The sequence below is a fragment of the Ovis aries genome, chromosome X (assembly GCF_016772045.2).
Source record: "Ovis aries strain OAR_USU_Benz2616 breed Rambouillet chromosome X, ARS-UI_Ramb_v3.0, whole genome shotgun sequence".
Taxonomy (NCBI): Eukaryota; Metazoa; Chordata; class Mammalia; order Artiodactyla; family Bovidae; genus Ovis; species Ovis aries.
In genome coordinates this window covers 113,584,048-113,596,713 of record NC_056080.1, presented here as the reverse complement: position 1 = coordinate 113,596,713, position 12,666 = coordinate 113,584,048, and the positions used below count along the sequence as shown (strand labels likewise).

Genomic DNA, 12,666 nt, shown 5'->3' with positions numbered 1-12,666 from the left:
CCACTGCTGAGTTTTCCAAATGTGCTGGCATATTGAGTGCAGCACTTTCACAAAATCATCTTTCAGGATTTGAAATAGCTCACCTGGAATTCCATCACCTCCACTAGCTTTGTTCATAGTGATGCTTTCTAAGGCCCACTTGACTTCACATTCCAGGATGTCTGGCTCTAGATGAGTGATCACACCATCGTGATTATCTGGGTCATGAAGATTTTTTTTGTACAGTTCTTCTGTGTATTCTTGCCACCTCTTCTTAATATCTTCTGCTTCTGTTAGGTCCGTACCATTTCTGTCCTTTATTGAGCCCATCTTTGCATGAAATGTTCCCTTGGTATCTCTAATTTTCTTGAAGAGATCTCTAGTCTTTCCCATTCTGTTCTTTTCCTCTATTTCTTTGCATTGATCGCTGAAGAAGGCTTTCTTATCTCTTCTTGCTATTCTTTGGAACTCTGCATTCAGATGCTTATATCTTTCCTTTTCTCCTTTGCTTTTTGCCTCTCTCCTTTTCACAGCTATTTATAAGGCCTCCCCAGACAGCCATTTTGCTTTTTTGCATTTCTTTTCCATGGGGATGGCCTTGATCCCTGTCTCTTGTACAATGTAACGAACCTCATTCCATAGTTCATCAGGCACTCTATCTATCAGATCTCGGCCCTTAAATCTATTTCTCACTTCCACTGTATAATCATAAGGGATTTGATTTAGGTCATACCTGAATGGTCTAGCCGTTTTCCCTACTTTCTTCAATTTGAGTCTGCATTTGGTAATAAGGAGTTCATGATCTGAGCCACAGTCACCTCCTGGTCTTGTTTTTGTTGACTGCATAGAGCTTCTCCATCTTTGGCTGCAAAGAATAGAATCAATCTGATTTTGGTGTTGACCATCTGGTGATGTCCATGTGTAGAGTCTTCTCTTGTGCTGTTGGAAGAGGTTGTTTGCTACGACCAGTGCGTTTTCTTGGCAAAACTCTATTAGTCTTTGCCCTGCTTCATTTCGCATTCCAAGGCCAAATTTGCCTGTTACTCCAGGTGTTTCTTGACTTCCTACTTTTGCATTCCAGTCCCCTATAATGAAAAGGACATCTTTTTTGGGTGTTAGTTCTAAAAGGTCTTGTAGGCCTTCATAGAATCGTTCAACTTCAGCTTCTTCAGCGTTACTGGTTGGGGCATAGACTTGGATTACTGTGATATTGAATGGTTTGCCTTGGAAACGAACAGAGATCATTCTGTCGTTTTGAGACTGCATCCAAGTACTGCAGCTCTTAACCACTTAGCAAATAGCCCATCCACACCCTGGTTAAGGAGCAATTAAATATGAACACTTCCATGAACGGACTTATGGGGGCGCTCATTCGCAAATGCCTGGGCTAGTTCCATCAGCGGTTAGAGGATCACGGTTCCTAAGAAGCATCCCGCAAGGGTTGATTTCCGACTTGCATGGTACCTTCAGGTACATTATCTCATTCAATCCCTTAACAACCCTGAAGGGGGTAGCACGGAGATGATCATCCCCGCGAGATGCAGTAAATTTAGGTGACAACAGCAAGGCCCTGCAGCCGTTGAGGGTGAAAACTAGAGGTCCCCTGTTTCTCCTTTTGGAGGGGGAAGACTCTTTCCAGGGGGCAGCACAAGGGGAACGATCTCATGTTGCTAATGCCCACTGCTCACCACCTGGGCCTCACGGATGAAGAAGTGAAGACACCTCTACCTCTCCTATCTCTGCCTTTTTCCTACTGGACTGGGGCCAATCTGGCCGTAGGCTATGGACAAGAACCCTATATTATCCCCTTCCCACTACCTTGATTTAGGCAATAGAAAGCGTTTTGAATAGTTCGTTTATCTATTCAAAATTATGTAAGGAGCACCAACTATGCCCCAGCCATTGTTTTAGGTCTGGGGATTCAGCTGTGAACAAAGCAGAGACCCACACTCTGGAGTTGACAATTACCGTGGACAGAGACTCCTAAAAAGTTGGGCATACACTGGATTGTCTTAACATTTCAAAAATATGTTAAATCTACAGTGGTCTCTTACATCTTCAATGTCACACACACACACCGTTCAAGGTGTTTTTTGTGTAAATCTGGACTTGCCCTTCAAGCAAACTACTTGGCCTGCTGAAATGTGGAAACACCTTTCAATTTAGTCTTTTAACATGTGTTGAGTGCCACCTATGTGCAGAGCCCGATACTGGGGACTTTGGAGAGAGGCAGAAGGATGAGAAGACAAGGTCCTATCTTAGGGGGTTCCCAGGACGCTGAAACGCAGTTCCTTGTCTTTGGGAGCTCCCAGGCTGTAGGAAGAGACAGTCTAGACTGGCAAGGCAAACAACTTCGGGACCCACTTTCAGAGGGGAGTCCCAAGTACATGCAAAATGAATTCAGCCTAGGCTGCCTGGAATCGGTAGATGGTTCCTTGTGATGATGGGGAACAAGAGAGCAGATGCCCTCTCTTAGGAGCTGCCGCATGTCCCAAGGACGAGGAGGAACCCGGGCAGCCTCTTCTGGATTATCCTTTATCCTGGCAAGTCTTCTGAATAAGTGGAAGGATGGGGTGGGGACATTCCAGTTAGAGGGTGCCTCCTGGAGGGATAGGAGAAATGGGGGCACCGGGCACAGTTCAAACCCAGTCAAGACACAGAGGAGAGAGGCGGGCCAGTGCCTGAGGGTCTCGGCTAAGTCCTTACAGCTGCGGGGTGGCCGTGCGGATGGACCGAGTCAGGGGTAGAGGGAGTGAGCGGGGGCAGTGCCTCGGTTCCTTGACAGCTGTTAAGGAAGCGTGGCGACAAAGGGTTAAGTGTGCCCGCCACCGCCCCAAACGCTTCCTGTGTTTGAAATCCTTCAGGTCTCCAGAACCCTCTGGCCCCCGGCCAGGCGGGCATTGTCCGGGGAGCCGCTTGTGGGCTGTCAGAGCGGCCGCGCCGCCTTTGTTGTGGGGCCACCTCGAGGTTCCCTCTCGCGCCCTGGCTGGGGCTGCCGAGTGCGTGCCGGGAGGGGGGCGGTGCGGGAGGCTCGCTCCCTCTCCCTCTTCCTGGCCCCCCCTCCAGCCCTCCCGATGACCACATGACCAAGTGGGCTCGCGGCCAAGCCACAGGCTACAAAATGCAGCCCCTGGAGTGAGCGGGGCGCATTCCCGCTGGCAGCTTGAGCCCCGGGCCGTTGGAGCCACAGCCGAGCCGCCAGCCATTTGGAACGGGCTCGCCCCCGGAGCCGCCGAGACCAGCTGGGCGGCGCTGCCCCGCGGCGGGAGAGGGAGGCTGCAGGAGACAGGAGGCGGCGGCCGGCTAGCCCGTGGCGCGGCTCGGGGCGCACGGTCTCGCGGCCTGGAGCCACGCGAGCTCCGCGCCCTGCAGCCCGCCCGAGCCGCAGCTCGCGCCTCCCTCGGCCCCCGGCCTCTCCGCCCCCCACCCCCGCCCCCTGGCCCGGGCCGCGCGGCGGCGGCCGGCGGAGCAGCATGAATCTGCGGCTCTGCGTGCAGGCGCTCCTGCTGCTCTGGCTTTGCCTGAACGCGGTGTGCGGAGGTGAGTGCGCGCCCTCCCGCTAGTCCGCGCTGCAGACCCCGCGCTCCCCGCCCTCCGCCCCGACGCTCACTCCCTCTCCGCCTCCCGGGAGCCGCGCGCGAGCCGTACCGGAGCCGCCACGCGCCGGGCCTCCCACTGACAGGGCGCCCGGGGTCAGGGGCCCGCCGGCCGCGGACACCGCTCCCTCTGGGGCAGTGGGGGGCTCGGCTCGGCCTGGGGCCTCACCGGTCCGGAGCCTGGCCCCTCCCGGTCGCCCCTCGCAGTCTGAGGAGCTCAGGGCCGCAGGAGTGCGCCCCGGGTCCCGCGCCCCACGCCCCACGTGCTGCAGGGAATCGGGGGGAGGCGCGTCCCGCTCCCCTCGTGGATCATTGGAGGGAGCTGACCTGAGCTGGGTGGGCAGGGCTCCCGCGTGGAAAGTTAGGGGCCGCCGGCCGGTCCAGGGGCGCGGGCCACTGGGGATGATGTGCCAAGAAGCAGACGTGACACTTGTTGCATAGGCAGGAGCGCGCGGCGGGGGCGGCGGCCTGGAGCCCAGCTGTTGCTTCTTGCAGCCTGCATGTGAGCTGAGGCAGCCTACCCTGGGCCGGGCCGGGCAGGGCCGGGCCGGGCTGGTCTCCTCCCTTACCCCCAAGTCCTGTTTGGTCTGCTCTCCTGCTCCCATACGGGAAGACTCTCCCCAAGGCCTCAGTCCCATCGCAGGGACTCAATTCTTCGAGATCCTGGCTCCCTCCCACCTCCCCTTCACCCCAGGCATGGTCATGCTGCGCTTCAGTCCCCCTGTCTCCAGGCACCAAACAAGGCAAGAGCGCCTGACCCCGGTGGATACCTCCAGGTAGCTGGCCCCCACCTGCACCACAGCCCCACCTGGCATACTTGGCAATCATCCCCAAGCCTGGTCCCCACCCACAGCCCAGCCTCCCGGTCCAGGCTGCCTGTCTGTGCGTCAGTGTCTCCTGGGGCTGCCAGCTCCCACCTCCAGCTGCCACAGTCCTGTGATCTGGCTGTCACTGCTGCCTGACTGGCACCACAGAATAGAAAGGCCAAGACCAGGTGGACTAATGCCAGTGCCAGGGTTGGAGTTTCCGGGAGGTAGGAGCTGAGGGAGGCAGAGAGCAGGGCAGCACGTTCCCTAGAGGCAGGCTCCGGGTCCTCCTTGGTTCCGGGTCCTCCTTGGTTCCAGGCCCTCAGAACACAATGCAATCTTGGAGGCTCTGAGGGGCCTGGCGGGGCTCCACCTCTCTCTTTGTAGGTCAGCTGCTTTCTCAGCTCTTTCTTGCCTTTGGCATTGCTCTGGCCCCAGGGAGTCCTGCCTGGCTTCTCAGGAAGGTGACTTGGTTGGCTCTGGCACCACCTGCCTTCAGCTAGCTATCCAGTGGTCTCTCTTTTCAGGGCCCGAGCCCTGGCTCAACCACCTCTTTGAGAAGAAGGGGAGCAGGCTTTTTCCTGACAAACTCCTGTCAGGCAGACAGTGGCAGAAAGTGAGCAAAAGATACAAATGAAGGACCCCGCAGGGACCTGCCCTCCGGGAGCCTGCCGCCCAGAGAACTTGGCAAGACAAGACACCCAGAGGACACCACCACTGGCAAATGGCCCCAGGTGGTGCCTTCAGGGAGAGTGGGTGCAGAGAGGGCATCCCAGAGGAAGCTGGGCCTACCTGATTGGCACACTTGGGGCTCCCCCAGAGCCTCCAGGGAGACCCTTCACTGACCGACCAGCACTCGGACCCTTTAGGTGTCCAGCTGTTGGGGTAGCACTAAGGTAAAGGCAGAGCTGGTTTCAACAGGAGGGAAGGCGCTGTCTGTTTCAGACCCTGCCATGTCCTGCTTCAGTTCGCCTTTTTTCATTAGGTTGCCTTATCTCCACAGCCTGCTTTGGGTAAATTCGTTGGCCTCACGTTTTGCTTAAGCCAAGCACTGGAAACTTCCCAGCCTCCCTCTCCCTCTCTAAACCCTCCCCCAGCCTCTCTTGGAGCCAAGGAGGCCACCACTCAGGGTCCAAGGACACAGATCCTGCTGTTTGTGCCTCCTGTCCTAGGTCAGAAAAAGAGCTTTTCTGAAGCACCTCACCCCTGGCGCAGACTCACATGCTGTCCGCAGCCCGAGTCCCCAGAGTTCCAGGCCTGAAATCCATGCTTCCTCCACAACACTGCCCTGACTTGGGAATGCACCCCCACTAACACACACAGACTCCTCCGCTGCCTCCTGACCTGGGATACACTTTGCTCTTCTGAGTCTGCAAACTGCTGAGCCAGGGCCAAGCAGCCCTTGGTCTTTGTCTGAGCACCTCTCTCTCTCTCCGGCCCCCTCCTGCCTCTCCCCAGCCCCAGCTGAGGCCTGGCCACCGTGACAGCATGAGGACAGCCTCTGACCTCTCTGACTCAGGGAAGGGGTGTCTCCACTCCATCCCCTATGCCTCAGAGCTAAGCCCCCAGGTAACCTGAGTCAGTAAGGGACTAACGCAGGTGAAGCAGACAAGCAGGGTTGCCAGGGCAGGTGTCCTCAGTGGCTTGGCTGGTGTGGGAAGATGGCTCAGGGCATGGGGCTGGGCAGACAGAGGAGGAGCACCTCATTCCGGAGACAGATGCAGGACCCCAGAGCAGTGGAGGGGACACAGCCACTGCCAGTTGTGTGGGCTTTTAAAGCCATCACAAGACAGGCTGGATGGCAAGAAGAAAAAAAAATGATACTTCATTCCAAGTGAGGATGGCATGTTCCTGAAAAGCGCCACACACCTCATTGTGTGCTGGCAGGGTTGGAGTTCATGTGGTGTGAAAAGCAAGCCCTGTTTACCCCTGACTGTGGTTCACAGTGGAGATGCTGATGGCACTTCGGTCCCTGAAGGCTTGCAACTCTTGGCTGGATTGCCCTAGCCTTCCTTTAAGTAGCAGATGAGTTAGAGGAAAATATTTAAGTTCACTGGGGATGGCCCCAATTTCTACAGGGGAATTCTCTTGTGTAGCCAGGTCCTCTGCAGTGATGAGAATCATAAGCCTCTGATTGGCCCCTTTAGACAAAGGGGCCTGGGTTTCAGGTGTCAGCTTATCTTAGGGTGAACCAGACTCAGAATCAAAAGTACGAAATAGGTGGGTGATGGGATCACGGTGGGAGAGGAACTGCAAACTTCTGGCTATGAGGACAGTGAGCCCCCTGCCTAGTGGGGGGCAAGATGCCTGGGGCTTCTGGGTGACTGCTTTCCAGGGTCTGGCTGAGAACTCAGTCAGCCTAGGTAGTTCTTCTCTTCAGCCCTAGTGTCTAGACATCTCCCTGGCTAGAGTCTGAGCCCAGCAGCCATGCTCCTCATCCTGGCTCTGGGCCTCCCTCCCTCTTAGGGGCCTCCCCCACCAGGCCTCTCTCCCTGATTGCCACCACCACTTACAGCCCTGGGTCTGAGCATTTGCAGATGATACCCTTCCCAGCTGGGCAGCTGGGCACTGTGCCTCTCTTCTCATGCCTGCTGTTCCTGGGACCATAGCCTGTGCCATTGGTCACCCTTCAGACGCAAGAATCAAAACCTCATTGAGACCTTTATGGTCCTTAGGGTGCTTCTGTGTGCCTGGCCACAACCTCAGCACAGTCCTTTTTGCCCCGAGAGTTTCTGTGGTACTAACTGTTCGTTAGCATCATTCCTATCATCTTGCAGAGGGCAGGGCAGCCTTGAGGGGGCTCCAAAACACAGGGCAGAAGCTGAAGCAGCTGGGGTAGGGGGCTGAGTGAAGGGGCTTCCCTCCTGTCTCTACACACGGTCCAGCTCCTTTGCAGAAGGTAGCGCCACGATGGGAGGAAGCAGCCTCCTGGCCCCTACTGCCCCAAAGCACGAAGACAATTTGTGTTTGAATTTACATTAGGTGCTGGGTTTAGGGGGCCACATTAACCCACCCCCAACCAGAAGCATGAAGAGTGGCTGGTAAACAGAGAGGTCCTAATGGGCTTGTGACTCTTCTGTGGGAGGGAGGGCGAAGGGCTAGAGAGTGTGCGCATGCGTGTCTGGGCCAGCGCTGGAGAGCGGCAGGCCCCAGGGGCCTGGGCAGGGAGGGCCCTAAGGACAGACCTCGCCTGCTTCTGGCCTAAGAGGAGGAGAAATGCCTGGAAATTGTGTGCAAGTGGAGGAGGAATCACAAAAGCCAACTAGCCAAGGAAGGAACTGGAGCATGGGGATGCTGGAGGCAGGGAGGAAGGACAGGAAGAGCCGCCAGGGGTATAATGGGGGAACTGGCAGCCAAGGGGCGGTTATATGGAAACTGTGAGCTAGCGGTGGAGACTCCTGGATGGATAGAAACAGGTCTCGAGAGAGAGGGATATAGCTGGAGGCGAACCTGCTGGTGTGGGAAGAGGGAGACTGGGATTCATGATCGCTGGCCTCAGAAGCTGTATTTGCCCAGAGCAGCCGCATCCTGGGCATTGCCCAACACTCTGCTGGGCTGCCTCTCGCCCAGGACTGTCACCACTCCCCGCTCTGCTGGCCTCTGGTAGCTGGCCTGTCTGTGGCGTGCCAGCTCGCCTGCCCTGGCTGGACGTCAGCCTCCATGAGAGGTGGCCCATGGGTCTTGTCCCTCATCGCACCCAGGAACACCCAGCACCACTTGGATTCTATTGGCCAGGCTTGCTCTGGCACCAGGAGGTTTCTACTTTGTGCACAGATGTAGAGGGGAGCCCCTAGAGCAGAAAAAAAGCCAACTGGGATCAGAATAGAAGGAATGTGCATCAGATACAGGATGGGGGTATGATCTGGGGATGAAAAGAGGTGTGGTAAGGGGGGCAACTCTAGCAGCCCCGCCCCCTCCTGATGCACTTGCTGCTTCAGGTGGCATTCACTCATTTGTTTACTCATTCATTTGTACAATATTTATTGGCCTCTGAATCTGGTCACAACCTGAATAGAATCCAGCATAAGGCAGAGTCAGAGACTTCCCTGCCCCCTTGACACAGAGAATCAGAGACTGGCCCCCCCCCCCCCCAGCAGTCCTCCAGTCACCCACCAGGAGGCCATGGGAGCAAGTGAGCCCCAAGATGGCTAGACACTGATGAGATGCCCAGGGGGGAGGTCTGATAGCTCTAGGACTCAAAAGTGGGTCACCTGCATATCAAAGGGTGTACAATGACATCATGTTCCAGATTTGCTTTAGAATACCTCCGCAAAGAAAGAAACAGGAGAACCAAAGCATATGTAACTCCATCTGGATCACTGTTGAATCTAGGTGATGGCCACGTGATGGGGGGAGTTCATTTCATTGAAATATTGTGCGTCTGAAATGTTTTCAGTGTATCAGTTGCTAGGAGGCAGTGGGAGGTATACTGTCTGCCATGCCCCAGCCTCAGTACAGGCCTGATACCCCAAACTGCACCTCTTGATGACGTTCTGAACACAGAACATGTATTTGTGCCCATCAGAAACATGATAAGACTATCAAAAGGACATCAATCAGGTGTATAATTCGCAAGATGTGAGTCATGGGTTCCATTTGCCCCAGAACAGTGTAACTCTTGCAAAAAGTTCATCAGTTCATGGATTGAAAAAGAAAGACAAACTATGAGAGCACCACCTCATGGGGAATCCTCCCCTCCCCTGGGGCGCCTGCCCTCTGCATCAGCTTTTGGGGATGACTGGCTTGATTGGCTTTCTTCTTCCTACAGGACCCCTGCTGCAGACATCTGACGGGAAGGAGATGGAAGAAGGCACCATCCGCTACCTGGTGCAGCCCAGGGGGGCGAGGAGCGGCCCAGGGCCCTGGCAGGGAGGTCGGAGGAAGTTCCGGCGCCAGCGGCCACGCCTCTCCCACAAGGGCCCCATGCCTTTCTGAAGCAGGTACTTGAGCCTCTGGTGAGTGGGTGGCACAGAGGGGGCAGGGGAGGAAGAGTCTGGAAGCTGGGTGGCCCTGCTGCTGACTGCTGGCCAGAGACCTGCGCCAGGCAGTCTCAGCCCCACACAGAACCCTGGGGCTCACAGACAGCGGGCCGAGGCTGGAGAGGGGCTTGGCGCTCCCCCAGGACTCAGGTGCTGGCTCCCATCTGCCCGGCTGCCTAGAGTTGGGCTGGCTGGCCCAGGTGGAGTGTTCTGGAAGACTCGAGGTGGGGGGGGGGGCTGCCCCAGGGTATGTGTGTGAGTGTGGATCCTCACCAGAGGCAGAGAAGGAGGCAGGGAACTTTGGGGTAGCCGCAGGCAGAAGACAGGAAGAGAGCTGCCCGGAGCTATGGGGGGAGAGGTTAGAGGTGACCTGCTGTCCTTCCCCCTGTCTCCAGGACAGGGGCACCAGCTCAGGGGCCTGAGGCTTTAGGTTCAGGCTTGCGCAGAGGAGGGTGAAGGTGGTCTTCTGGCCCGCCCCAGGCGGTTCCTTTGACCTAGGACACATCAATGACTCCTCTCTGGTCATTTTTGTCTCTTTAGGACCGAAGGGGCCACCACACGCCCACCCCCTGCGATTTCTCTCTACTCCTCCATAGATCGGCCTGCTTCTCTGGAGCCCTCACAGCCATTCGCCTCACCTGGCCCCTCTTCTAGCTGCTCACCGGCTGGCTCTCCTCCCCCACCTGCCTTCCCATCAAGGATCCATTCAGCCCCTGATTCCTGACTTGGGAGACCTCGCACTGGAATGCCAGCCTTCCCCCTGCTCTAAGCCCTACCTCTTCTGTCTGATACCCTAATGCCTAACCCTTCTCTGGCCCTTCCTGCCTCAGGTATGCCATGCGGGCTGGGTGGAACCCTCCTTTTTTCAACTAGGGCATCAGCCTTCCCCTGGCTGCCACAGGGGCAGAGGGAGCCAAGCAATGAGAGACTCTATTGAGAGGGCAGAGGGATGGGGTGTTGGCATGCAGACAGGGTGCCTTGGGAGGCATGGGAATGGGGGCTTGGCGCTCTGGTGAAGGAGGAGGTGAAGCACCAGAGAAGAGAGGAATAGCTACTGTGGTGTCTTCCTCCTCCTTGAATTTGGCCCAGTTATGGAAAGAGGTGAAGGAGAGGGGCCATGCTGTACTGGGTTGGCCAAGAAGTTCGTTTGGGCTTTCCATAAAGCTGTTATGGATACTTTGTCACTTCTCTCACCACCTTGCTGCGCTGCCTGACCGTCCCTCTGCCCCTACCCCAGCTAGTTTCAGCTCCAGCTTTGGAGGAGAGGAGATGGGCCTGAGGCGGCTCTGTACCCTCCCAGGAACGAAAGCCAAGCAGGACACTTGGTTTTGCCAAGAATCACAGACTATCAGAGCCAAAAGGCACCTTGGAGATCACTTAGCTCCACCTCCTTATGCAAACTCCTGCAAAAAGCAGAGGCCTGGAGGGGGATGGTGACCTGCTCAGTGTCACCAGAGCCAGAATGAGGGCTCAGGTCTCCTGCTCCCACGTGGGGACGTCCTCTTCCTTCTTGATGAGGCTTTCCGAAGCCATGAAGTGCCTTTCTCCCGGGGTTAGGGCTCAGGGTGCCTAGGAAGGGAGAGGGAACTAGCTGTGAGTTGCCCCGTGGTGGGATGGAGCTGTCCCAGCCTCCCTGGCCTCGGGTCCATTCCCCAACCTGGCCTGGAAAGTTCTATGACTGGCCAGCCACTCCCATTCCTGTGACACTCGCAGACCCCAGGTATTTTCATAGTGGCAGCTCAGGCACCGAGACTCCCAGGAGCCAGGAGGTGGCCTTAACCAACTGGACTCAATAGCCTTCCCTTCATGTTGACAGGACTTTCTCTTCCAGTGGCCTTTCCTTGGGGAGGGGGGAGACAGAAAGGGAGGGGAAGAAAGGGGAAAGAAAGGGAGGGAGGGAGGAAGGAAAGATGGGAGGAAGTGTGGATCTCAGCAGGCTTTCTTCTGAGAGGCCTGGGAAGGAGAAAAGGGAAGACAGGAGCCTGATGGCCACCCATGTATGTGTGGGAGCAGGGGGAGTCAGGGCCCCCCGAGTCCCACAACAAATCCCTTTCGCCTATACCTGACCCCTTCCCCTTCCCTCCACTGCTGCTAACGCTACTGCTGTTGCTGCTTCAAGGCCCACCCTGGGGAACCAGGCTGGGCACCCGCTGACCCCCCAATGCCTCTCAGCCTGGAGTGGGGGCTGACCAGTGTCCAGAAAGCCTCTTCTGTCATGGACACCCCCACCAGGGACTGGGCCGTTTCCCCCTCTTCCTCTCTGCTTCTCCTGTCGCATCAGTTGCCCAGCCCTGTGGGGAACAAGATGGAAAGGGATGGCTGGGAAAGCCTGGGGACACGAGCAGTGGGGGTGCTGAGGGGCTGTCTTATTTAAAGTGGTTGTGTGTGATTCTTAGACTAATTTATACAAAGTTATTAAGGCCCTTTTCATTAAGAAAGCATCCCCTTTCCCTAGTTGTGTTCACTGTGTTTGTAAAGATTGTTCAGTGTAAATATGTCTTTATAATAAAGAATGAAAAGCTGACAATTTGCCCTTACTCTTGGAGGTCACGTTCAGGAGGGGCACACCTCTCCCCTGAGGTCCCCAGTCCCCCCCACCCCCTGCCCCGCAATGCCCATGAACTTCACGCACAGGGAAGGAAGTGCCTGCCTCCTATATCAGTTCCAGGTCTGATGGCTTCTAACTAAATTGCCCAAAACTCACAAAAAGAATCGCGATGCTTAATGACCAGTTCATATAACATGCAGTCCAGTTTTAAGTGTGTTGGCATCTGTTTGAGTGTCCTAATTGTTATGTGCAGTGTCCTTTAAGGGACTTTAAAAAATTTATTTAAGAACATTCTGATTAAAGGTGGGATTTCTACTAAAAATTGTTTTATATCCTTGGTGCGTGCCTTCTTCTATTTTTATCTACTTTTGAACACTCCTGGGACTTTTTAGCCAGTTTGCCTTTCTTGAGAAATGTTCTGTTTCCTGCAATAAATACATTTGATAATGACTTTGTATGTATCATTTTATGTCTCACAAAGTAGAGTTGCTTGATGCACAAGATAGCCTGAGAAATAAATGCAAGGAGTTCGATGCAATTCTGCCCCATCTGTCACACTTCTTCACATTTGTTGTCAAAATGCCAATATCTTGGAGAACAGAAAGGAACGTTGGGTACATGCTAATTTGGTTAATCAACTCATTAGGTGCACACAGGCATACACAACCCAGAGTAAAACCCAGCGAAGAGGAGACAGGAGTGATCCAAAAGTGCCTTCAAGTTTTGTGGGAAATTCTACAGATTTGACAGGTATTTAG

The 12,666-nt window shown here is 55.4% G+C and overlaps 2 long non-coding RNA genes across 3 annotated transcripts in view; one reads left to right on the top strand and one right to left on the bottom strand.

The window, feature by feature from the left end:
* The window catches only part of LOC132658851 (uncharacterized), a 29,589-nt gene extending 25,458 nt beyond the window's left edge, over positions 1-4,131 (bottom strand). The window contains exon 1 of the long non-coding RNA XR_009598930.1: positions 3,903-4,131. This is a non-coding gene — a long non-coding RNA (uncharacterized LOC132658851). The remainder of the gene's footprint in view (positions 1-3,902) is intronic.
* APLN (apelin) lies at positions 3,418-12,358 on the top strand. Of its 2 annotated transcripts, none has more exons than XR_003587364.2 (3): positions 3,418-3,519; positions 9,150-9,321; positions 9,901-12,358. It is a non-coding gene; the product is annotated as an apelin (long non-coding RNA). The 2 variants fall into 2 exon arrangements; XR_003587366.2 differs by having other exon boundaries at positions 9,150-9,336.
* The last annotated feature ends 308 nt before the right edge of the window (positions 12,359-12,666 follow it).